Source organism: Hyperolius riggenbachi, chromosome 9 (assembly GCF_040937935.1).
Source record: "Hyperolius riggenbachi isolate aHypRig1 chromosome 9, aHypRig1.pri, whole genome shotgun sequence".
Lineage (NCBI taxonomy): Eukaryota > Metazoa > Chordata > Amphibia > Anura > Hyperoliidae > Hyperolius > Hyperolius riggenbachi.
This window is the reverse complement of record NC_090654.1, coordinates 258,257,737-258,264,023: the sequence shown is the minus strand read 5'-3', so window position 1 is coordinate 258,264,023 and position 6,287 is coordinate 258,257,737. Positions and strand designations below refer to the sequence as shown.

The window sequence follows — 6,287 nt, the reverse complement described above, 5'->3', positions numbered from 1 at the left end:
GTAGGAGGAAGTAATTTATGGCTCATTTTATTCTGGAAAAAATGTACTTCTTATTTGTATGTGTTTGCACATATTTTAAATTTTACAGTTTTTCGCTGTAGTGCCCCTTTAAACAATAATATATATTGGAGAACAGTCGCTTATCCTATTTGTCCAGAGCTCACCATATAGACCACATACAGTAGCTACTGTATATCATCAGGATGTTCAAGAACATTAGTATTAAATATTGCATATATACTGTCGTTCTTTGAGTTTAATAGAAGTATCAAAATATACAGAAAATAGCTGAAGGCAAAACATTTATCTACTGTAGCATTTGCGTTTCAAGTCTTTATATTTTGTCTATTTACAATTGCAGTAAAATTTCCCTGGCACACATCTACCTGTCGATTTTAAAAACCAACAAGACGTTAAGTTAACAGGCTTAGTATTTTAGTTAAAAACCTATATAAAAATGTTAATGTGCTTAAATATATTTTAGGTGGGTTAGATGTGCAGGCATTTTTGTTTAGAATTAGGAGCCCAGGTTTGAGAACAAATTGTATTTAGCTCAGAATTATTTTAGGAAAGCTTATTTCTTTACTTAGCATTACTTCAGCTTAGAGATCGGATGTTTTTTGTTTTTCTTTCTGGCGGCGTTATAGATGCAGTAGCACATTCTGCCCATAAATGTATTGAGCAAAATTTAGGTTTTTTTTGTTTTGTTTTTAAATTAACAAGGAATTTTTTATGTATGTACTTTTCCTTCAAGAAAATGTCCCCAAATTTTTAACCGTTTTTAAAAAAAATAAATGAATTAATTAATTAAAACACGTTTCCTTAGTTGAATATTATAACGTACAACAAATGCATGTCTGACAGTGCGGTATTACTATATATCGCTACTGTAAATTCTAAGAAGCACCAGTAAATTCTTAACGCATCATTTCGGATATATCCGTCCGTTTCCTTTTTTTTCTTTCCCTTTGCTTTCAGATTCTTAAGCCTGTACTGGCATTGGCAAACTCCTTTGACTTTTGAAATTAAATATTAAAATTTTTATTTTCAAAGTGAAACATTAAATATTCTTTTAAGGAATAAAAAAAAATCCCATTTTTTGAATGTCCCTCTGAGTCCTGCTAACTAATTAATCTTATTTTTTTTCTCTTTAAATATCCTAACCACATTAAAATATGCGGCCGGGCCCGTTTGACGTAGGTTTAAGCCTCGGTTTCATTTACATAATATTCTAAAGTAGACTCCTGATAGCCACGTTTTCATTTTGATGAGTTTCCGAGAGAGAAAAAAAAATACGGTTTACAAACTCTTTAGAAAATTTGGAGTGTCTGCTGACAGCCAGTCAGCGTTTAAAATTAGTTCAAGAAAATGTTAATAACGCAACTGCCTGGCCTAATCCCTTTGATATCACCAGGTATCCTCCTGCTTATGGGTTAATTGCTTTAAAAAGCAAAGGCAATATTCTGAACGGTGGGCCGCTTCACCTTTTTCACAGCTGTTACCATTGAGTGACAACTAAATCCCGCGTGTAAGATGAGGAAGAGCTCAATCTCCAGTTGGGAGAAAATTTATGTAAACCGCAATCCCTTCAGAATGTGCGGAAGTCATAGACTTTCTTGATTTACTCTGCTTTCCCCGAAAAGCTCTATTGTTCCCATTCCTAAGTCCCATCAACCCTTTGTAGCAGGATATCAGAGCGACTGCAGATAGCTAAAATATATAAATGCTATCATAGCCGCGATTAATGGCAGTGCTTATGAGTCAAGTCTGATAACGGCACAGCTCTCCACTCAATTTCAGATACTGCTAATGGAATCTGTCTTCTCCAATTGTAATATGAGAAGGCCTAATTTGCTATGGAGCTTGGAGCTGTCATCAGTAGGGGATTGCGGGGTCAGCTGGGAGCTGCCAGGTTTTTGCCCCGCAGCTTGTATCTTTCCCTTTGAATAGCACAGCCCCCTGCCTGCCAGTTAGCTGATAGGCCGCCGTGGGGTTTATGCCACTCCATACAATAGGGACAGGGGCTGCTCGGGCCGACTTTATAATTGTGATGCGAGCTCATATTTCCACCGCCACTGCGCCGCATAATTTCTAATAAGTGGTTTTAAGAAATGTCAGATTAGGAAAAAAGTTTCCTCAATTACAAAAACTTATAAAACATTGAAATTGCTAAATCTCTTCCCTGCAGAGTTTTTTGCTGGTGGTGCCGCATATTATTTTATCATGGTAATGGAGATAAACGCATGGCATTTATGAAAAGGGTTCTGTGTTTTTTTTCCTCCCTAATTATTAATATACAAATGAAGAAAGGCCTGGAGGCAAGCATAGAGTTTACTGTTCGGCGGCGGCAATAAAGCATAAAAGGGGGAAAGAGGGGGGAGGAAGGAATTTTTTTTTGTTACGATCTCTAGATGTTTGTGTGAAGATTTCATTCAAGCATTCTGCTAACAGCGGAACTATAGTCTCTTTTATGTTTATTTACATCTACATGTGAAAGAGATCTGCTCCTTATTGTACACTAACGGCAAGTACCACCGGGCGATACTTGCAGCGATGTTACCTGACGCCAGGCAACATTGTTTAACAAAAGCATGTTAAATGATGTTGACCCCCCCAGCGATCGCATCGTTAAGCGACGGCCACGGCGGTTCGCATCGGTTATTCCCGTCATCTCCTACGCAAAGTACCGCGATTGCTCAAAGTCTCGTCATGCCCGTCATGTATATCCGCTGGCCGGAAGATGGGGCGCTAGAGCGCTTGTCGTCAGAGAGATGTCGCTGGATCCATCTCCCTCGCGAGGTGAGTATATAGCTTAATGTTTTAAGAAACTTGATTCTGCATATACTGTGTAATTACATATACAGATATGAGCAGACCATTTTTGCATTATATATATATATATATATATCCTAAACGCTGGTCAGATCAGTGCCAGGTCTTTCTGGTGTGGTCCTATGGAACTTAAAGCAACACTACTCCAGAAAAAAAGTTTTCTAAGAAGAGAGCACACTGAAAGCACAGAAGTCCAGATTACCACTAGAAAAGGTTTATGCTGCTGTGAATTACTAATTAGTATTAATAAGCCATTAACCTCCTTAGCGGTAACCCCGTGTGTGACACGGGGTAAGCCGCCGGAGGGTGCCGCTCAGGCCTTGCTGGGCCGATTTACTTAATTTTTTTTTTGCTGGACGCAGCTAGCACTTTGCTAGCTGCGCCAGCACCCCGATCGCCGCCGCCGCGCGCCCGATCGCCGCTATCCGGTGCGGCGTGCGGCCCCCCCCCCCCCAGACCCCGAGCGCTGCCTGGCCAATCAGTGCCAGGCAGTGCCGAGGGGTGGATCGGGTCTCCCAATGACGTCCCGACGTCGCTGACGTCGGTGACGTCATTCCGCCCCGTCGCCATGGCGACGGGGAAGCCCTCCAGGAAATCCCGTTCTTTGAACGGGATTTCCTGATCGCCTATCGCCGGAGGCGATCGGCGGGGCTGGGGGGATGCCGCTGAGCAGCGGCTATCATGTAGCGAGCCCTCGGCTCGCTACATGATTTAAAAAAAAAATAATTAAAAAAAAACTGCTGCGCTGCCCCCTGGCGGTATTTTTCATACCGCCAAGGGGGTTAAAGGACTCCTTAAAGAGAGTCTGAAGCCAATTTAAATACTTGTTTTTACCTGTTATTTATGTTAAGGAATATGAGCAGTGCTAAAACGCTGCATTCCCGCAGCAGAATTAGGGCTTTAACCCCCCCAAATCCTCGGGGTAAATCGGGGAACGCTTCTTGGTAGAGACAGAGCTTAGCGCTGTAGCTCTGCCTCTACTGGAGTCAATCACCGACTCTCTCCGCCCCTCTCTATCTTCTTTAACTGAGAGGGCGGGGAGAGGTGTAGATCCGCATAGAGATTGACTCCAGTAGAGGTAGAGCTACAGCGCAAAGCTCTGCCTCCCCGGGCAGCAAAATCCACGACCTGGAAAATCATGAAATTTTTCCCCGGGATTTGGGGGTATAAAGTCCTTGTTCTGCCACAGGAATGCAGTGTTTTAGCACTGCTCATATTCCTTAAAGAGAACCCAAGGTGGGTTCTAAGAACGCTAATTGCACACAGAGGCTGGGTCTGCATATAGTACCCAGCCTCTGTTGCTATACCAATCCCCCCACAGGCCCCCCCTGCGCTCTGCTTGCCCCCCATAAATCACACAGCCGGCTAGCGACACGCAGCGTGTCACAGCCGGCTGTTTACCTTTGAATTTTGTCACTCTCGACGCTCCCCCGCCTCCTCCATAGTGCCGGTCCCTGCCCGCATCCCTTCCCTCCCCGCTGATTGGAGGGAAGGGATGCGAGCGGTGTCCGGCACTATGGAGGAGGCGGGGGAGTGCCGAGACTGACAGATGCAGAGATAAACAGCCGGCTGCGACATGCTGCGTGTCGACAGCTCGGAGTATGATTTATGGGGTTGAAGCAGAGCGCAGGGGGGCCTGTGGGGGGATTGGTATAGCAATAGAGGCTGGGCAGTATATGCAGACCCAGCCTCTGTGTGCTGATAGCGTTCTTGGAACCCACCTCGGGTTCTCTTTAACATAAATAACAGGTAAAAACAAGCATTTATATTTACTTCAGACTCTCTTTAAGTGAGTGGAATATGGAGACTGCCATATTTATATACTGGTTGCCTAGCAGAGTCCTACTTATCCTCTGCCTCTAATACTTTTAGCCATAGACCCTGAACAAGCATGCAGCAGATCAGGTGTTTCTGACATTGGATTTTTTATTTTTATTCTTCATGGACGTGTCCTTTAAAGATGATCTGTACTCTAAAATTCTCACAATAAAAGGCATACCATTCTATTCATTATGTTCTCCTGGGCCCCTCTGTGCTGTTTCTGCCACTCCCTGCTGCAATCCTGGCTTGTAATTGCCATTTTTATGCAGTGTTTACAAACAAAAGACATAGCAAGTGATACGCTGAGAGTAGCTGAGTGTGTGAGTCATACAGAGTGTGCATGGGGCCTGGAGAGGGTGTGTATAGCTTCTATCCTATCACAAGCAGCACAGCACATTCCAGCCTGACTGCCTGAGCCCGACAGAGGAGAGAAGATTAGAACATATAGCAGAGATAATACAGCCACTGTGCAACTAGGAAAGGCTGCAGTAAGACCGAGCACATTAGAACAGGTATAGGAACTTATAGGATAGAAAAAATAAGGCTCAAAATTTTGTTACAGAGTCTCTTTAAAGTAAGCCTCTTGTACCGGCCAGGACCCCGGGCCACCGGCGGGGAGCAGAGCTGCGGCGAGGGCACAGGACAGCTTCAAGGGGCTGGAGGAAGCCCCAGGTAAGTGGATTTTTTATTCTTCCTGGACGTGTTTTTTAAAGAGAATCTCTACTCTAAAATTCTCACAATAAAAGCATACCATTCTATTCATTATGTTCTCCTGGGCCCCGCTGTGCTGTTTCTGCCACTCCCTGCTGCAATCCTGGCTTGTAATTGCCATTTGTATGCAGTGTTTACAAACAAAAGACATAGCAAGTGATACGCTGAGAGTAGCTGAGTGTGTGAGTCATACAGAGTGTGCAGGGGGCCTGGAGAGGGTGTGTATAGCTTCTATCCTATCACAAGCAGCACAGCACATTCCAGCCTGACTGCCTGAGCCCGACAGAGCTGACAGAGGAGAGAAGATTAGATCATATAGCAGAGATAATACAGCCACTGTGCAACTAGGAAAGGCTGTAAGACAGAGCACATTCGAACAGGTATAGGAACTTATAGGATAGAAGAAATAAGGCTCAACATTTTGTTACAGAGTCTCTTTAAAGTACAGCTGTTGGGAGAGGGCAATAGAGGCGACCATATTTATTTCCTTTTTAACAGTACCAGTTGCCTGGGTGTCTTGTTGATCTTTCATGCATCAATAGTGTCTGAAGTCAAACCAGCATGCTGCAAATACAGTAGAATCTTGTTTATAGTAAACCTCTGGATATAGTAAACTCAGTCCTCAGGACCCAGCAAATGCGTCTGTATAAATGTATAATGTAAGACCAAATCTGATATAGTAAACTTCTGATATAGTAAACAACTTTTCCTGGTTCCTTGCAGTTTACTATAAAGGGATTCTATTGCACAGTCAAACATCTGAACTGCTTGCTTGTTCAGGGGTCTATAGCTTAAAGAAAATCTTTAAGCAGTAGGATTAGCCATACTATGCCAGGGAAAAAAACACATATATAAGTAGATAAATATTGATCTACTTACATAACACATGTATTGCTCTGTCCACGTTTTGATTTCAGTGAATG

At 43.3% G+C, this 6,287-nt stretch overlaps 1 protein-coding gene across 5 annotated transcripts in view; it reads left to right on the top strand.

Moving 5' to 3' along the window:
* TMEM260 (transmembrane protein 260) overlaps positions 1-6,287 on the top strand; it is a 162,476-nt gene that overhangs the window by 65,813 nt on the left and 90,376 nt on the right. The window lies entirely within an intron of this gene.